The sequence below is a fragment of the Elephantulus edwardii genome, unplaced genomic scaffold, assembly GCF_000299155.1.
Source record: "Elephantulus edwardii isolate Elephantulus edwardi_28Jun2011 unplaced genomic scaffold, EleEdw1.0 scaffold00031, whole genome shotgun sequence".
Classification (NCBI taxonomy): domain Eukaryota; kingdom Metazoa; phylum Chordata; class Mammalia; order Macroscelidea; family Macroscelididae; genus Elephantulus; species Elephantulus edwardii.
The window spans coordinates 6,719,593-6,739,771 of record NW_006399781.1 but is presented as its reverse complement, the minus strand read 5'-3'; positions in this window follow the sequence as shown (position 1 = coordinate 6,739,771).

Here is a 20,179-nt window from a genome sequence, read left to right as displayed (position 1 = left end):
TTCAGCATGTGTTTAGTATGCACACGCCTCAGCTTCGCGAGTGGTGACTCTCGTCTTGGAGCGCGTCAGGCACCCGTCATTGCACCTGAATCACCAGAGACACTCCTACCTCTGTCAAGACGCTGGGCTGTTAGTCAGCAGGTGGGCGTGTGCTGTGGCTGCTGGCACGTCCCAGGCCTTGCACCACCTCACCTTGACACACACACACGGGCCTGTGCATCCACCTGATCTTCCTGTATATTTTTATAAGCTGTCCCCAGAGAGTCTGAACCCTTTTCTGGAAAAGTGACAAACCTCCACATGTGGTGGAAAAAAAACCCCACACTACTTGCAGTACAGGATGTGAAGTTCTAAAAAACAAATTTCAGCACCCTCAGCAACAGCATGAATTGTTTTACTCCTGTCTGCATCAGTTATAACCAAATCATACTGAGAGAGTTGATCTGATGAGGGCAAGATTCAGGAACGGTGGACCACTATTTCATGTTACCCAGCTTTAATTTTGGAATCAAAAGAACCCCGTGTAACTCTCCCAGCTCCGACCCCGGTCACCAGGAGATCTTTCCTGGACAGAGAAGTGAAGCTGCCCTCTTCTGCATGCATTAATGACAAAGCCACAATGCTGCACCAGCTCGGGCTTTCCTGAAGAAGACCAAGCCACATGCAATTGGCGCTCGCTCTTCCAGATTGCATAGCATCTCAAGGCATCTTCAAAGCACTTCCAGCGTCCACATTTGAAAGGCAGGGGAGGGGTTAGAGCGAAGGCCACAAGCTGTCTGATCTAATGAAGGCAAATTCTGGGCCTTACAGGAAACAAATCAGCCTAGTAACGAATGCAAAGCTCAGCAGCCATCCATAGAGAGGCCATGGGCACTGGCTCCTTTGTGTGCTCGCCGCGTGGCTCAGCGCCTGGCCAGCACTGGAAACTCGGGATCTATTCCTGTTTGGGGCCAGATTCATTGTGTAACTGCAGTCAGCCTTCACCTCACTCTGATCTGATGGCTTAATCGGCAAATTGAGCTGAACACTAATGCAGTGTTACCGAAGGGAGAGAAAAATTATAGATGTCTGCAGGGCCTCCTGAAAAGCAGGAAAGGGCATGAGAGACAAGAAGAAATAGAATTGCTCAGACGCAAAGATGCAAATGGTTAGGACACAGCTTGGGTGGCTTTTATTTGGGCTGGGAAAGAAGAGATACTGTATTGTTAGCATTCTCTTTTCTAATAAATAAAAGTGGTCAGAAGAATAAAGAATTGAAGTAGAACTGAAATTATCAGAATGAGAAAGGTGGTGGGCTCTAACCCACATACTTTCAGTCTGTGAGCTGTGGCTTTCAGTTACTCAAACAAGTGCTTTGTCACGAGATCGATTTAAACTTGTCTAGAACACACTAGAGTTGATACATGTAAGGCTGTACTTCTCTCTACAACAACTACTCTTTTGATGCCTTTGAGCTGTGGTGCTGGAGAAGAGTATTGAATGTACCCTGGACTGCTAAGAGAGCAAACAGATTCATCCTGGAGAGGGTTAAACCAGGCTGCTCCTTGGAGGCAAGGATTCTGAGGCTTCGTCTGACATACTTTGGACATGTTGTAAGGAGGCAGAGGTTCTTAGAGAGGGACATCATGCTTGGGAGGGTGGAGGGACAGCGCAGGAGGGGAAGACCCTCTATGAGGTGGATTGATTCAGTGACTGCAGTAATTAGGATGGGTGTGTCAGAGGCAGTGCAATTGGCACAGGATAGAGCAGGGTTTAGGGATGTTGTCCACAGGGTCACTATGAGTCACAAGCGACTCGATGGCACATAACAACAGCAATCTCAGCCAGGCTAACAGGTCTTTTCATTGTTAGGATCCTAAAGCATTGGTAAAACTTACACTTTTTGATGTTTCAGTCAAGATGAAAAGGTCAGCACTTTTAAGTTCAAATGAAACTACTTCTACATCCAAGGTTTCCTAAATTAGTCCCACAAATATTTGAGTATTTGTGATATTAGTTATTATGCCAGACAAGGTAAAAGGTCATGATGTAATGCTTCAGAATCTCCAGCCTTGAAGCATTCTATCAAGTTGAGATGAGACTTGGTTCCCATTGAAGACAGCAGACAATATGCTATGGTCAAGTTCAATGTGTTGGTACGATATGGGGCTGTACGGATGCCAGGTGTTGAAAGCACAGGGACGAGTAGAGAGGTCACTCGAAGTTGGATCAGTCAAGGGCTTTCAAGGACACTAAGGATACACAGAATTTTGGTGGTTACAGGAAGAAGAGCAATTTTTTTGCAGGCAGAATAGCAGGGACTGGAGAGACAGGATATTACTGATAATGTGGGGAGGATGGGGTCTGCTCATGGGGAACGTTTGAGGGCAGCAGGTAATGTTTTGCTTTTTAATGAAAACACCTCTGTCCATTGGTTATTAAGCTTCCTGCCTTGATGCATGGGGCGGAATGCAAAAGGCTCAGAGATCCGGGTGCCAGTGCCGTTGGGACCTTGTACTGGTGCACAGTGAGTGAGAAGGGCCATGACCAGGGTGGTGCAAGCAGGAGAGGAAGGAAGGAATAAGAGAGCATTTCAAGAAGATAAACACCAGCATTCCCTGGTGGGAGTCCTGGGGTGGGGAGTATAAAAGGAGGATGAGGAGAAGGAAGAAGAGGAGGAGGAGGAAGTGACATTTAATTTCAGGTTCTACTGACAAGGAATGAAACTCCTAAGAGCAGGCGGGGCCAGATTTGGCTGTTGGTTTGTGTTGATCTAGAGGTGTGGTGGTGGTGGTGTTTTGAGGTGCCATGGAGTTGACAATGACTCATCATGACCCTGGGAACAACAGATCTGAACCATCTGTGCCATCCTCACCATCTCTGACATACTTCTGAGCCCATTGCTATAGTCACTGTGTCAATCCATCTTATTGAGGGTGTTCCTCTCTTTCCAAGCATGATGTCCCTTTCCAAGGAAGAACCTAAATTAGCTAATTAGTAGGTAATCTAAGACTGGAGTTAGGATTAAGGATCCAGGTGGGCGCTGTGAGTATGAAGATGGCCGCCATCATAGGCTCTCAAGAGGATGAGATGAGTAGAGAGGCCTGGAGGAGAAATGGGGTAAAAGGAAGGAGTCACGGAACAACAACGGAAGAACCACAAAGGACTAAGTCAGTGAGCACATCGGTAGACATAGTCTGTAGTATGGTGAGAGCTCCATGGGAGAAAGGTGGGCAGCCTCCTCCCATTGAGATTTACAGCTGCAGAAATGTGATAAGTAGGGATGAGTCAGCGTGGAGTTTATGGCCGTGGGTGTTGAACGCACAGAGCTCTAGGCAGGTTGACAGACACTGACCTAATAGTTATTCTTGTGCTGGGAGCCACAGACATGTCTAAAGGTGACCCAGCCCCACTTGAGGGTTGACGATGAGGCTGAACAAGTTATCTGTCAGGAAGAGACATCACACTGGACCTGAGATCTGAAGACTTGTTACCTTGGTGGATTTGAATTTAAAATGCATGTATTTTTGTCTCCTGATCACTCTCTCTCTGACTGCAGTAATATACTGTTGTTATGTGCTTTTGAGTCAGAACTGACTCACAGCTGACCCTCTATCAGATGTGCAGGGGCACTAAATGAGACTAGGAGAGATTTCCCATCTCTCTTTCAGAGCAGCTGGTAGATTCTAACTGCAATTCTTCACCACTAAGCCATTAGGCTCCCCTTGTAATGTATTGTTATGTACCATGGGATCAGAACCAACTCATAGCTAACCCCCCAGTAGGTTTTCAGAGGCAGTCACTTGCACAGGAGGAGATTACTCATCTTTCTCCCATGGAGCAGCTGGTAGATTCGATCCATGTGCCTTTGGGTTGGCAACGCAACTCCTTACTATTAAGCCACCAGAACTTCCTCTGTAATATATTGTTGTTGTTGTTGTTGTTGTTATGTGCCATCGAGTTGCTTGCCACTCATGGGGACCCTATGTACAACAGCCTTAAACTCTGCTCTGTCCTGTGCCAATCGCACTGTCTCTGACACTCCCATCCCAATTATCCCAGTCACTGAATCAATCCACCTCATAGAGGGCCTTCCTCTCCTGCCCTGTCCCTCCACCATCCCAAGCATGATGTCCTTCTCCAAGGACCTGTCTCTCCTCACAACATGTCCAAAGTATGTTAGACGGAGCCTCAGAATCCTTGCCTCCGAGGAACCACCCGGTTTAACCCTTTCCAGGACGAATCTGTTTGTTTTCCTATCAGTCCATGGTATTCTCAATAGCAACATCTAATCTTAAGGCAGGGAACTCTGGTGGCCTAGTGTGTAAGAAGTTGTGCTGTCAACCCAAAGGCAGATAATTTGAATGCACTGAGTGCACCATGGAAGAAAGATGGGCAGTCTCCTCCCATAGAATTTACATCCTCTAAACAGCCACTGGAAGCAGGAGTGGCATCCACCCTAAACAACAGGCCTCTGGGAATTCTGTGAACTTTGATAAATATTGATGGTTGTAGAGGAGCTTCAAGCCTTTTGTTCATGGGGTCGCTATGAGTCATGCTCGACTCTAAGGCAATCAACAACAACAACAACAACAACAAGAAGCACCCACTGGAGGGTAAGCTATCATTCAGTTCCTACTCAATGGCATATAACAGCAGGTCATAGGGAAATGATATTATTAGATTTTATATAATAGGTAATACAACACTTACAAGACTAAGGCAATCATATTTTATTTTAAATATATATTTTGAATTTGTATATCCATGCTGTTCACAATACCTCTCAGACATCTAAGGCCAGTTATCCAGAAGAAATTAATTTATGTGACCACACTGCCTTTCCTTAGAAATTTTAAATTCCAAAACACACACTGTTTAATCACAGTCTCTAAATATTCACTTAGAATTCTCTGCCTCCAATCTCCCCACCTATTCAGCAATCTCCTGACCTTTCTTATTATCCTCCCTCCAGGTCTCAGATGCACAGCCAGCTGCCACTTTTTCCCTCCTCTCCCTGGCTTCTGTCCTGACACAAAGACCCCAACTCTTGATCACATCTGTCTACTTCTCCTTACAGCAGCAGGATTACAGGAGAAACTAACATAGTAGGCCAACAGCAGCACTACACATGGAAAGATGTGCATGACTGTCCTTGTCCTGCATCTTCCCCTGCCCCCGTTGCTGCAGCAGCCTCACTAAACTCTCTCCTGACCCCACCCCTGTCCCCTCACTTTCCGTAGACAGTTTCACTTCCTGCTGCACGGAGCAAAGACATCAGACACATCTTCACTCCTCATCCCCACAGTGCTCTCTCAGGCAGTTCCCAGTTTCCCCAGCACTCTCCATTCCATCTTACAATACACTACCGATCACCCACCGTGTGCTGAATGTTGTTGGCTGCTGTGTTTACATGAACATCCATATATCTACACTGCAAACCCAGGGTCACAAAACAATACTAACCCTTAATATGTGTAGTACACCTTTCTATTTTTTTTCCTGGTCACTACTACCTAAATAGAAATGTGCATTTTTTAATTCTTTATTCTGATCACTACTATCTAAATAAGGAACTCTGGTGAACTAGTGGGTTGGGAGTTGTGCTTCCAAAAGACTTTTGGTTTGACTCCACTGGCTACTCCACAGGAGGAAAATGGGTAGTTTCCTCCTGTGTGATTTACAGCCTCTGCAAACCCACTGGAGGGTCAGCTACAAGTGGGTTCCACCTCAATGGCAGTGAATTACTAACACTTAAAGGGATCTCATAAACCATTTGTGGATTGTGTCCAGCAAAACTGAAGATCACAAATGGAGAAGGAATCAAAGGTCTGCTATAAAATGACTCCTTATTTTGACTATAACCCAAATAAAAATTGACCCCGAATGTCTGCATAAATAAGCATGACAATTTAATGAGAAGAATAATGAGTTAGGATTTGGAGATCTTATAGAAGACCTTATGCAAGAATAAAATTAACCACTTTAGAAGGAGCAATAATGTCAATCTGAGGATGAAGGTGTGCCTGATTCAGACCATGGTCTTTTCAATCACCTGCTATACACCTGAGAGCTAGACAATGACTAAAGATGACAGAAAAAGAGTGGATGTCTTTGAATTGTAGTATTAAAGAAGAGTGCTGAATATCCCATGGACTGCCAAGAGAACAAACAGAATGTCTTGGAGAGAGACACCATGCTTGGAAAGGTGGAGGGGCTGTGAAGGAGAAGACCCTCAACCAGCTGACACAGTGACTGCAGCAATGGGCTTGCATGTGTCAGAGATTGTGAGGATGGTACAAGATAGGGCAGAGTTCATATCTGTTGTTCAGAAGGTCATTATGAGTTGTAATCAACTCAATGGCACCTAACAACAACTAGTTGCCTGGTGGTGAGGACCTGCACAGTAATCCCAAAGGCACGTGGTTTGAATCCACCAGCTGCTCTGCAGAAGAAATATGAGCAGTTGCCTCCCATGCGATTTACTGCCTCTCAAAACCCACTGGAGGATCAGTTTATGAGTCAGTTCCAACTCAATGGCACACAACCACCACCACAAGTATTTTTCCTTTGCTGGGGAAATAATGATGTCAGTCTGGAGATGAAGGTGCACCTATTCCAGGCCATAGTCTTCGTGATTACTTGCTACGCATCAAAGAGCTAGATAATGACTAAGGATGATAGAAGAAGGATAGATGTCTTTGAGCTGTGGTGCTGGAGAAGAATATTGTACATACCATGGACTGACAAGAGAACAAACAGGTCTGTCTTGGAGAGGATGAAACGAAGTTTCTCCTTGGAGGCAAGGATTCTTAAGCTCAGTTTCACATACTTTGGGCACATGGCCAGGAGGGACCGGTTCCTGGAGAAGAACCTCATGCTTGGAAGAGTGGAGGGACAGCGCAGGAGAGGAGGAACCCGGATGAGACGAACTGATACAGTAACTGGGGTAGTAGGTTAGGTGTGTCAGAGTCAGTGAGATTGGCTCAGCACAGCAGGCTTTACAGTAATTTTACATAGAGTCGCTATGGATTTCAGGTGATTCAGTGGCACATAACAACAACAATGGCACTCTCCCTGAATGATCTCTTAGGAAATAGGACTGGATTAATGATTATTTTCATTTTAAAACTCAGTTTATTATCAATATCCACATCAATCAGTAAATCAGCCCCAATGATGCTGGAGGCATGTAAATATGAAATGTAGGGAAATACCAAATGAACAAATAGTCAAGGACAGGTCAAGTTTTTAAGGAAACTGGTGACATGAGATTCTAAAATATTATTTTCAAAATATCATTGAATCTTTGTCTTAACAGTGACAAAGCTGAAAAGTAAAGTAATTTTCAACATTTGCTTTTCTGAGCAAAGCCCTCTGACACAGTCTTGTAGCATGGTTATGAGTGTTGACAGGGCTGCTAGCTCTTCTAAATAGAATTCTTAAGGTTTCTTTTTCCTTGCCTCCACCCCACCCCAGAACAATACACTCCAGCATCTAACATGTAAGTGTTACAGTTTCTAACATGTAAGTGTTTACTACATGTTACATTTAAGTGTTAAGGAGCTCTGGTGGCCCAGTGGTAAGAAGCTACACTCCAATCCCAAAGGCATGTGGTTCGAATCCACCAGCTGCTCCCTGCGAGAAGGATGGGTCTTCTCCTTCTGTACGATTTACTGCCTCTGAAAACCCACTGGTAGGTCAGCAGTGGATCGGTTCTGACTTGATGGTACCCAACAACCATATGCAGCAGGAACTGTTCTCACAGTTTGAGCCTCACAACAACTCAGTGAAGGACAAGAATCACCTCCTTTAATAGAAGAGGACACTGAAGCCCCAAGACACTGGGTTAATCATGTGATCTCCATAAATTCCAACCCCTAGGCAACTCAGAAATGCTGACTGCTTTGTCTCAAGCTCCTTACCTCCCTTGTTCCCCCAAAACTGGTGCAGCTATTCCTTGAGATTCCATCAGGACTGGAGGGCAGAGAAGGGGACAGGATAGGGCCAACAGGCACTGTTTGCTTCACAATTTGAAATCTCGTGTCATTTCTATTATGCTATCGTCTGCATTTTGTTTGAGCGTCTTCTAGTTTTCTTTGTTAAAAGGCCCTTTTCTAAATGCTCAATCTCAGTTCCTTATCTCTTTTGGTCCCAATAGCATTGGGCACTGCCTTACTAGACAATGTGCAAAATGAGCCTCATGACTCAATCTTGGTTCCACAAAGATTGGAGGACCTAGGGAAACAGATCTAAAACAGTCAAAGAGGAGGGAAAGAGCATGGAGGAAATGGGGCGTGAGGAGAAGGAAAAGGAGACTAGAGGGGGAAACTATAGGACTCAGAGAGGATATTTTAAATAGGCATTCGATGAACAAGTATTTGATCAAATGAAAGGAGAAAAGTTATGAACACACACATATGCTAATCCTGGAAAAGCATTCATCAAAAGTTACATCAAAAGGAGAGAAAAGAGAGATTGAGAAAAGATGGCCAATGAGGTAGGTGGTAGCCCAAACTCTCTACAGCTAGGATATCTGAAAACAAAGATAACAGATACAGATGATAATCCTGAAGGAAGAAACGGAGTAAAATCATCGAATAAGGAGACAGACAGAATAGTGGGCAGTGCAACTTTCTGAACTTTTCAAACAGTTTTCTAATTGGTGTGGAAACCCAGAACTGTAATGGTGTCCACACTGGTGGCTAACAGATGACAGCAATAGTATTCACACAGTCCAGTCACACACATACTTCTTGCAACTTCACCCAGTGGGAAAGACGAAAAGCCAGTTCCACATGACTAACAACAGACTCCCGCCAACACCCCCTCAGTCTGTCCTCAGTTACTGTATACAGGCAGTGAACAAAGAACTGCACACAACCTCCATCCTCTGTCACACCCACCAGAAGATAGGAGGTGAATGACTCAGTCAGAGTGTACACCGAGGCAAAATAAGGCAATCACAGCACCAGCATAGTATCTGGAAATGTCTAACTTCATTGTCATATTTGAGGGCCAGTTTTTCTGGGTATATAACTCTTGGTTGACAATTCCCCCCCTTCAGTTTTATGTATGCCATCGCATTATCTTCATGCATGTGTAGTTTCTTCTGAAAAATCAAACATTGGTCCCTCTTTTCAGTCAAATCTGTTTTTTCTAAGCTCCTTTTAGTATTCTTTGTCTTGATTTTTTGCAAAATTTCATTGTGATGCATCATAATGGTGTTTATCTGTTGAGGTCAGTACTACTTGGGGTTTGCTCAGCTTTTAGAATATATATATTTCTCTCCCTCTTTCTCTCTTATTTTTAATATTTGAGAAGTTTTCTTTTAAAAAGTTTTCAACAATTTCTTCCATGTGTTCTTTCCCCCTGCCCCTCCTTCCTGTTCTGGAATTCCAATCACATATGTATTATTCCTCTTTATGTTGTTTCACATAAGTCTTATGCTTTCTTCACTTTTCTTCCTTCTTTTTTCTGATTGTTCTCTTAACAGATTAGTGTTGAGGGATTTGTGTTCTATCTCACTAATTCCATGTTTTATTTCTTCAATTCTTCATTTTATCTTTCCAATGTGTTTTCTAGCTTTGAGAGTTTAGCCTTAATATTCTAAATTTAAGTTTGCTGTTTTTGAATGGCTGCTAGTTTCTCATTTATTTTATCTATTTGACCTTGTGATTTTTTAAAATAAGAAATATTACATGTTTTCTGTGGTTTTCTGAACCCTTCCAATCATCCATTGAAAGCACCTAATTGTATTCTTTGTATTCCCTATCAGGAAGTTAAAATAACACTTCTTCCTCTGAAACACTTTTCTGATTCTATTTTTTTGTCACTTGTTTGTACCTGTACATACAAGAAAAATTAGACCTAAAGGTGTCCTAGTCCATAGGGAGTTGCAGAGCTAACTCAAAGGCTGCATCTCTCTGGTGGTTTAAATCCACTAGTCTCTCCATGAGAGAAAGATGATAATTCACCTCATGGGAAGTTTACAGTCATAGAAACCTGCTAATGGGTCAGTTATGAGTTGGTCTTATATACAAGGAGCGAGAATCACAAAAGAAACAGAACAGGCCATCAAAGGAAACAAAACCCCACACATCTCCCAACCAAAAAGTCTTGACTTCACCAGTGAAGAGAAGGGTTGACATTAGTCAGAACAGCTGAAGAGCTAACACTAATGCTACTCAAACGATTTCAGAATCTTGAAAAAAGATAGGATACTGCCAAATTCATTCTATGATATAAGCTTAACCCTAATAAATTTGTTACTTGTTCTTTTAGAATTGAAAATGATATTTTTTTTAAAAAACAAAAAAGCTTTATTAAATTCATGTTCATAGGTAGGGGAGTTCTGAAGGAAAATCCAGGAATGGCTCAATATGGCACATAAGATGTTAATGTTATTAGTAGTGATGCATCAGAGTGCCAGTAGATGAACGAAAGTACCAGTGAACCAGTCAATAAGGGTAAATGTTCAAAGTGCATGTATTCCACCAAGAAAACGCAGATTTATACAACTCTAATGACATAGGCTGCAAGGAGTTCCACAGCTATCCAAAACCTGAACCTCTCTGATGGTTCTAATTCACTAGCAATTCCGTGGGAGAAAGATGGACCATCTCCTGTGTGATTCACAGCCTTGGAAAACCTTTAGAGGGTCAGCTTTGAGTCAGTTCCAACTCAACAGCAATAAACTGACTTGAATGGAAAGCAATAAACCTATTTGTTTTTTGTGTTCATGGACTGGCAGTTTGAACACTGAAAATGTCAACACTACCAAAAGTAATCTATACAGAGGTAACTCGAGGTTGCTGTGATGATTAACACTGTGCCACTGGTGCATCAAATGCCATAATGGTTACCCATGGTGGACAGTGTTTGGTGGAGCTCCCAGATAAAGACAGGCTTGGAAGCAGGATTGGCATCCACTTCCTAAACAATATGCTCATAAAAAACTCCACCAGACAGTCAAAAGAGAGAGCATTAAGCTGAGTGAACTAACTCAGTCCCATAAGGACAAATACTGTATAAAACATTATTGTTGAATGAGTATGAGGATCCAAGGTGGGGAAGGGAAGCCGAGGGATAAGAATATGCAGGGGGAGGGAGAATCTGTTCTGAAAACAATATATTTGAATTTTTAAAATAAATTAGTATAATAAAAAAAGTGTAATGATTTGGGGAAAATCTTTGACAACGACATATCTGATAAGGCTCATTATTAGTCAAAACCAACTCCGTGGCAGTGGATAGTATAAAGATGATTATAAAAAGTGAAGGGACAGATAAACACATGTAAAACAAAATTATTTTATGGTTACCAGAGAGGACAGGAGGAGGGAAGGGACATGACTCTCTAGGTGGCAGACTCTTGTTACTTTGTGGTAGGTAACCCAAGTCAGGCCAACTGGACCAGGGCAGATAATGACACTAAGAAGAACCTAAGTAAAAAGGACAATTTTGCTAAATGCTGTAATATTAGGCTGCTTTGAAGGAAATGGCAAAAAATAAGGCTCCAGGAATAGATGGTATACCAATTGATATATTTCAGTTAACAGATGCTGCCATGGGCGTGCTCACCAAGTTGTGTCAAGAAATCTGGAAAACAACCACTTGGCCAACTGACTGGAAGAGATCGATATTTGTTCCTATCCCAAAGAAAGGTGACCCAACAGAATGTGGAAACTACAGAACAATCTCACTGATTTCACATGCAAGCAAGATTTTACTGAAGATTATCCAAAAACGACTGGAACAGCACATCAACAGAGAACTACCAGAAGTCCAGGCTGGGTTTAGAAGGGGTTGTGGTACTAGAGATAGTGTAGCTGATGTTAGATGGATCTTGGCTGAAAGCAGGGAATACCAGAGGAATGTCTATCTGTGTTTCATTGACTGTGCAAAGGCATTTGACTGTGTAGATCATAACAAACTATGGCTGACTCTGAGAAGAATGGGAATCCCAGAACACTTGATCGTTCTAATGCGAAACTTATACTTGGACCAGGAGGCAGTCATCAGAACAGAGCAAGGGAACACTGCATGGTTCAAAATTGGGAAGGCCGTACACCAGGGATGCATCCTATCTCCATACCCTTTCAACCTATATGCAGAACAGATTATCCGGGAGCCTGGGCTCTATGAGGAGAAATGTGGGGTCAAGATTGGTGGACGATTTATCAACAACCTGCGTTATGCGGATGACACAACCCTGCTTGCTGAAACTGAAGAGGACCTGAAGCACCTGCTGCAGAGTGTCAAGGACTGCGGCCTACAATACGGATTGAGGCTCAATGTCAAGAAGACAAAGATTCTCACCACTGGACCAATTGGCAGCTTCAGGATGGATGGTGAAGAGATTGAGACTGTACACAGCTTTAGTTTGCTTGGCTCCATAGTCAACAGTCTTGACACCAGCAGCCAGGAAATTAAAAGGCGCATTGCCATGGGAAAGTCTGCTGTTAGGGACCTCTCCAAAGTACTGGAGAGCAATGGTGTCTCTCTGAAGACTAAGATGTGTCTGATACAGGCCATGGTCTTCACAATCACTTGTTATGCATCAGAGAGTTGGACAGTGACCCAGGAGGATCGAAGGAGAATTGATGTCTTTGAGTTGTGGTGCTGGAGAAGAGTATTGAGAATACCATGGACTGCTAGGAAAACAAACAGATTTGTCCTGGAAAGGGTTAAACCGGGTGGCTCCTTGGAGGCAAGGATTCTGAGGCTCCGTCTAACATACTTTGGACATGTTGTGAGGAGAGACAGGTCCTTGGAGAGGGACATCATGCTTGGGAGGGTGGAGGGACAGCGCAGGAGAGAAAGGCCCTCTGTGAGGTGGATTGATTCAGTGACTGGGATAATTGGGTTGGGAGTGTCAGAGACAGTGCGATTGGCACAGGACAGAGCAGAGTTTAGGGTGTTGTACATAGGGTCGCTATGAGTCGCAGGTGACTCGACGGCACATAACAACAACAGGAACAAACAAACAAACAGGTGGTTTCATACATAGATATGGATGCGTATATGTACATGTGGTTGTTGTGTGTCGTCTGGTTGGCACCACCTCAGAGCTGACCCTTCAGCAGGTGTCCAGAAGCTGTAAATCACACAGGAAGAGACTGTTCATCCTTCTCCCTCAGAGCAGCTAGTAGATGAAAACCACTTATCTTTGGGTTGGCCACCAGAGCTCCTTATATGTGATGTGTATGTAGATAGGAAAGCATAGTCAAGTAAATGCAAGTGCATGTACACATAGACCTGTAGACCTACGAGTATAAACTCATTGTTGTATGCTGCATTTCTCTCTACACACACACACACACACACACACACACACACACACACACACGGGAGCACAGTAGTTTAGGGAGATTTCTTAGACCTATCCAAAGAACTTGCAAGATAAATTTACAATATCAAGTGATTTGGAACCATAGTCTTAAGGGAAACTTAGTAGTCATAACATTGTTCATAAAAGGAGCCCTGGCTGCATAGTCTGCAGGTGAACTGCTCACCCAAAGCCTGCATCTCTCTGGCAGGGGGTTCAGACCCAAATGGACTCTGCAGAAGAAAGGTGGGCAGTCTCCTCATATGTGATACACGGCCTCAGAAACCTGATGGAGGATTCAGCTATGTGTTGGTCACAGCAATGAGATTAGTTCATGAAGATAATGCTTAGCCTCCTAGCTTGGTGAGCAGTGTCTGGGGTCTTAAATACTTGTGAATGTCCTTCTAAGATAAAATTAAAAGATCAGGGACTACAGCCTTCAATACCGATTACATCTCAACATCAAGAAAACAAAAATCTTCACCACTGGGTCAATAAGCAACACCATGATAGATGGAGAAATGACTGAAATTCTCAGTGATTTCATCTTACTTGGAGATCAGGAGACATTTAACATTGGGGAAGTCTACTGTTGGGGATTGTCTCCCAAGTCCTGAGGAGCAGTGATGTCAGTTTAAAGATTAAGGTGCACCTAATTCAAGCCATGGTTTTTCTGATCACCTGCTTTGCTTCGAGAGCTAGACAATGAAGAAGGATGACAGAAGAAGAATCAATGCTTTTGAGGTGTGGTGCTGGAGAAGAATAATAAATAGCCCATAGACTGTCAGAAAACCCCAAAGAGCTATGTCTCAGATAAGGTTCAAACAGAGTGCTCTGTGGAGGCAATGATGGTGAAGCTTCGTCTCACCTATTCTGGGCATGCTGTTAAGAGAGGCTACTCCTTGGAAAGGAACCTGATGCTTGGAAAGGTGGAAGGTCAGTGAATGAAAGGAAGACTATCCGTGAGATGGGTTGATACGACTGCAGCAATGGTCTCGGGTGTGTCAGAGATGACGAGGGCAACACAGGACACGTGGGAGGGGGTAGTGAGATGAGGATGGCTCGGCTCTGTTGTTCACAGGGTGGTTCTGAGTCATACTCGACTTGCTGGCACCTAACAACAACAACTCACTTGGAGCAAAAGAGAGTTGAAGGATATCAAAGGGTAAAAAAAAAAACCAAAAAACAAAACCAGTCCAAGCGACCATGGTCCACATGAACCACAAAAGCTCTTTGAACCTGAGACCAGAAGAGCTACATGGTGCCCAGAAACCACTATCAAGCATTCTGACCACAGAAGGTCTGGGATATAGGAGGGAGGAAAATGCAGAACAAAACTCAAATTCCTAAAAATGCCAGGCGTACTTTGAGGCAAAGTCGGTAAAGCTTCGTCTTTCATACTTTGGACATATAGCTAGGCAAGGCTATTTTCTGGAAAGGGACATATTTAGAAAGATAGAGAGTGAGCAAAGGAGAGGAAGACCCCCAACAAGATAGACTGACACGGTGACTTCGGCAGTAGGCTCCAGTGTGTCAGAGATGATGAGGATGGCACAGGATAGGGCAGGGCTCAAGCCGGCTGTTCATAGGGTCGCTGTGAGTCATACTTGACATCATGGTGCCTAACAATAGCAATTACTGGACTGATAGAGACTGGAAGAACCCCCTTTGATAGGGACCCTTTGATTGTGGAATTGAAGTTATGTATGCAGGTCACCAAACTGGTTTGTAAAAGAAACAATATCACTTCTAAGTAACGTGCTCCCTTACAGAATTAACTATCAGAGAACAAATGGTCAGCACTTACCCAAAAAGCAAAGAAGAAACAGCAAGGAGGAGAAGAAAATCCAGGGCAATGGAAACAAGAACAAAGCAGAACAGAAATAATGAGCATGCTGACACAATGTAAAAACTGTAACTAGTGGCACTTAACAATTTGTATAGAAGTTGTTAAATCTGAAAAAATACTCTCAAATTCACTGCCATCATGTCAAATCCAACTCAGATTGATTCTCTGTTTTGTTTCCCAGGGATGCAAATCTTAATGGGAAGGCAATGTCTGTCCTTCTACCAAGAAACTAGTGGAATTTACCAAGTGGAGATGCCAGCCCTTTTGGTTCACAGTGCACCATATTACAGTCTGTGCCACCAGAGCTGTTAAAGGGGAAGCTAATTTGCAGTGCAAACTTCCACCTAAAACACAGTACAATAACATGAAAGATGAATAAAATACATGCCTCCCCCTTAAGACAGCATAAACATACTGAAAATTGCCGCCATGCCCCTACCACCCCCTGCTAGGAGTGTCCAGACACAATAAATGCTTCATCTGGGTCCCTAACAGATTCACATTCTCTCAAGCTAGTTTTCAAACATTCTAGAAATTTCTTGAGAGAGTTTTGCCCTATATAAAAACTAACCAAGGTACATTTAAAATGATGCATTTAGGTGGGGGGGGGGGGGGGGGGCGGGGTGGAGAATGAGAGATGAGAGGCTGGTATGAAATTCATCCATGAACCTGATTTGGAAAACCCTGATACTACAATTCTGTGAAGAAACGGGGGTGGGAAAGGATGAAGGAGACAGAAATTGGGAATGATTTTGTGGAAGATAAGTAAGACCTAGAAGAACGAGTAGATCTGAGTGTGGGTTTAGGGAAGAGAGGAGATGATTCAAAAGGAGAAAAGGAAAAGAGAGGCAAGCAGTTGGTTTAACAGGGTCAGGTATAGGAAGCAAGATCATTCCAGGAGAGACTATTATAGGAATTCTAAAAGTCACAATAAAGCAAACACATATGTCTTGAGGAAGGTGCAGCCAGAGTGCCCCTTGGAGGCAAAAATGGTAAAGCTTTGTCTCGTATACTTTAGGCTTATTGCTAGGAGAGGCTATTCTTTGGAGAGGGACAGCATGCTTGGAAAGGTGGAGGGCAGGTGAAAGAGAGAAAGACTTTCAACCAGATGTATTGGCATAATGACTATAGCCATAATGACTGTAGTGAGCTCGAGAATGTCAGAGATTATGAGGATGACACAGGATAGTGCAGGGTTCAGATCTGTTGTTCCTAGGATCACTATGAGTCGTACTCTATGCCACCTAACAACAACAATAGAAAAAGTTGTAGCTTGAGTGGAGAATACCAAATAACCAAGCTGGCATGACCTGAGATTAGAAAACGGTGAGTTGATGTTAAGTTATATTACGAAACATGATGATTTCAGAAATAAAGATGATTATATAAGCCAGTATGTGCTTACTGTCCAGCAGTAGCTTATATGTCCCATACTGGCTATTACATTGAGAAGTAAGATTTCATTAAGGGTTTACATCCCAAAGCTTTTCAAAAAGCAAAAGATAATATGAAACCTATGGTGCGTGCACAGCGTCCTTCTGTCTCAGACAAGCAACATTTGTTATAAGTTTACCACCAGTTATAGATCACCTACCCATCACATCCAAAGTGGCTGGCTACAGGCAAGTTGTGGTAAAGGCTTCAGAGGTGTCTCGGGTGCAGTTGCTCAATCTGAGAGGAGATAAAGGTCCCGCTCGAGTCTGGACCTGTTAGAAGCAGGATGAGAGGAAACAATGGGGAAAACCAGTTTTGAGAACGTGAACAGATACTATTAGCAAGATCCTGGCTTTTCCAGATCACAGGAGCTTGACTGTTGCTGAACCAAGTGCTTCTGATGATCATCTGAGATAATTTATTGACAATGTACAGTTCAGATCTGGTGTTCAATATGTGCTTAATTACTCTCTTAGAAATTACTCATGCATCTTTACTGAGGGAGCTCTGGTGGTGCAGCTCGTCCGGAGTTGCACTGCTAATCCTAAAGGCACTGCCGCTCTGGCGGTTTGAAGCCACCAGCAGTTCTGAGAGAGAAGGAAGGGCAATCTCCCTTTACTCGATTTACAGCCTTAAAAAAAAAAAAATACCAAAAACAAAAAAAAACCCAAAAAACAAAACACACAAAAAAACCCCCACTGGAATGTCAGCTATGTGTCAGTCCTGACTCATGGCAATGAGGGATTTTTTACCTTTACTATGATGGTGGCTTAGTGGTAATAAACTGTGCTGCCAACCTGAAAGCATGTGGGAGAAGGATAGGCAGTCTCCTTGCATGCAGTTTACAGCCTCTGAAAACCCACTGGCAGATGAGCCATGGGTCCTTACAACTCAACGGGACATAACCACATTGATGATTATGCAGTGTGGATGGCTGTCAGTTCTTAGTTGTTTTCCTTTCCAGATGATGAACTGTATTATTACTATTCCTCAAAATCATATTTATTGGCAGTGATTACTAAGAGTCACATAATTGTTGAAGCTGTAAGTACCATTCTTGGTTGACTAAAGGTGATCTGTTATCCTTGGCAGAGGAGAACAATATGGTCATCATAAGCCCTTAAAACACCAGTAATCAGTCATCAGTGTTGAGGCCACATATACAAGGTTTTCAGACCCTGCAAATCATACAGAAGAAAACCTAAGTTGAATCAGTTTGTGGTTATTCATCGTGGTTGAATCAGAATCAACTCCTGCTGACACTTAAGTCGTTTTCAGATTTCTTATAAATCACATCAGAAGAGGCTGTCCACCTTCCTGCCTTTGAACAGTTAGTGGATCTGAACTGTCTGCCTTTGCATTGGCTGTGAATCTCCTTACCCACTAGGCCTCTAGTCTGTTTACAGCAGCCCTACCAAAAAGCAAAAGAATGAACTGAGCATATCCATTTTTTTAAAAGCCAGTAGAGTATTTCCTGTTCATTTGGGAAGAAAGCCATTTCCTTCTCATTTCTTCCTAATCGCCTTCCTCTGTTGTTCTGTAGGTTCTGCAGCAGTCAGTCCTTAGAAGGAACTTGACCTTTCACAATCTGAAAGTCACTAAGTGCAGTGAGTCTAGCCACAGTGACCCATTTTTAAAAAGACGACCCATTTCAAAACCCATGAGTTATTATTCAAGCTGTTCTATATTTGAGAATTAGAAAGTTATTTCTTTTTCCTACAACCTCACTATTTGAATGAGTTGTATTTGGTTGTTGTTGGTTTGCTTGTTGTTGTTTTTTTTAAAAAAAGGGAAATTTGATCTCCAGTGTATCTGAATATAATGTCAACTTCTGCTTGATAAGGTCATGCACTTTATTTTGAAAATCCTTTACTAATCTATGTTTTCTCTGTGGCCAAAGCACTTATGTGCAAAAAAACCATGCAGGCTTTCCTCCTCCCTTGTCTCTCATCCTAGACCTTCTCATTCAGACCTCCCATCTGAACGCTTCCTGTCATGGCATTCATCCCATCTCAGAACCTCACTGCGCACCACCAGGCTGGCCGACTGAGTCAGCTTCATCTTCAGCGATCCCCAACGCCATGGGGCCAGGGATGTGTGGTCACCAAGTCAGCTGCCATGAGGTCTATTGTAACACATAGTGACCTTGCATCACACTGAAATGATCTTTCATGCCTGTGTCCTTTATGGAGCAGATGATCAGGCCTGTCTTACCCTATGCCCCTGGGTGGATTCGAACGCCCAGCCTTTTCGCTAGTGACCAAGTGCTTAACCGTTTGCGTCACCTAGGGACTCTTCATTCTCCAGGGGTGCTCAGAGGCTACACGTGGAGAGCCTAGAGAGAGGAAGTGTGAGAGGAGGTGGAGCTCTGAATGGGCTGGAGCCCGACAGGGGACTTGAGTATGGCACAGGATAGGACAAGGTTCTGGTTCAAACCCACCAGGGCCGCTGGCAGGAAGTCTCCTCCTGCTGGATTTACAGCCTCAGAAACCTGCTGAGGAGTGAGCTCTGAATTAGTTTCAACTCCACACCAAATGAGATTTGCGTTTTCAGATTCTGAATTTGCCCTGTGAAAAGAGTTGGCAAAAAAAGAAAAGAAAAAAAAAGTTCCCCCTTTTGTGATAAAAGAACAAATCTAGCGTACACTTCTTTCAAGAAAACTAAACCTCAGCTGTTAGTCACCAGATCATCTTTTCAGAAAGTCCAGGCTGGGATTATTTCAGGGCCACCACTTAATAATACAACTATTTTCAATCATTCTTTTCTGGGTCAGTTTCAGCTTCTCACCTCCCTTTTCCCTTCCCCAACAGGGACCAAGCAAAGTTTCCCAAAATAAAGGCACAGAGGAATTAAGTCCAATTCTGATAGATGTACTTTCATCAGAGTATTATCCTAAATATGAGCTACAAGCCATCCCCAGCCACTGTGAGGTTACAGCATCGGTGTCCTTTAACATAGTCTACAATCTAGGAAAGGCAACAATAGCACGGAAACGACATTGATGTGTACTTGGAGTCAGACTAGAAGTCTCTTGCCTATATGGTATCTGAACAGGCAAGTTAACTGTCACATCAGGGTGCAAAGTAAAATGAGGCAGGGCCAAAGTAAAGAAAAGCAAAGGTCCCTCCACCCAACTCCCACACACCCGCTAGCTCTTCATTCTCCAGTCTTCCCTGGTGCCCACTTCCTTGTCTCTTTTTCCAGCCACTAAGTTACCGAAATCATCATCAGTCTTGCGGGTTCATCATTTCCAATCCCACGCAGCCTTTCTAACTAACGGTGGCAGCGAAATTGGAGTCCCCCATCAGAAACAGGTCCGCAGGGCGTGCAATCCGCCTGGGGCGCTCAGGCCGATCTTGGATCGCTGAGCAGCTGCGGCCACGCTGAACCTCGGCGGGGGAAGGAGAGCCGGGCGGATCCCGGGAAACTGTTCACCCCAGCCCTTTCCAGAGCTCGGGGCGCCCCAGCCTACCTGCCTCACAGGAGGGGCAGCTCAGTCCTGGGCTACAGCAGGCAGGCGCCCGCGCCGGCCAGCCCGAGTGAACAAAGGCACTCGGGGGAGGAACAAACGAGCCCTGCTTCCCCGG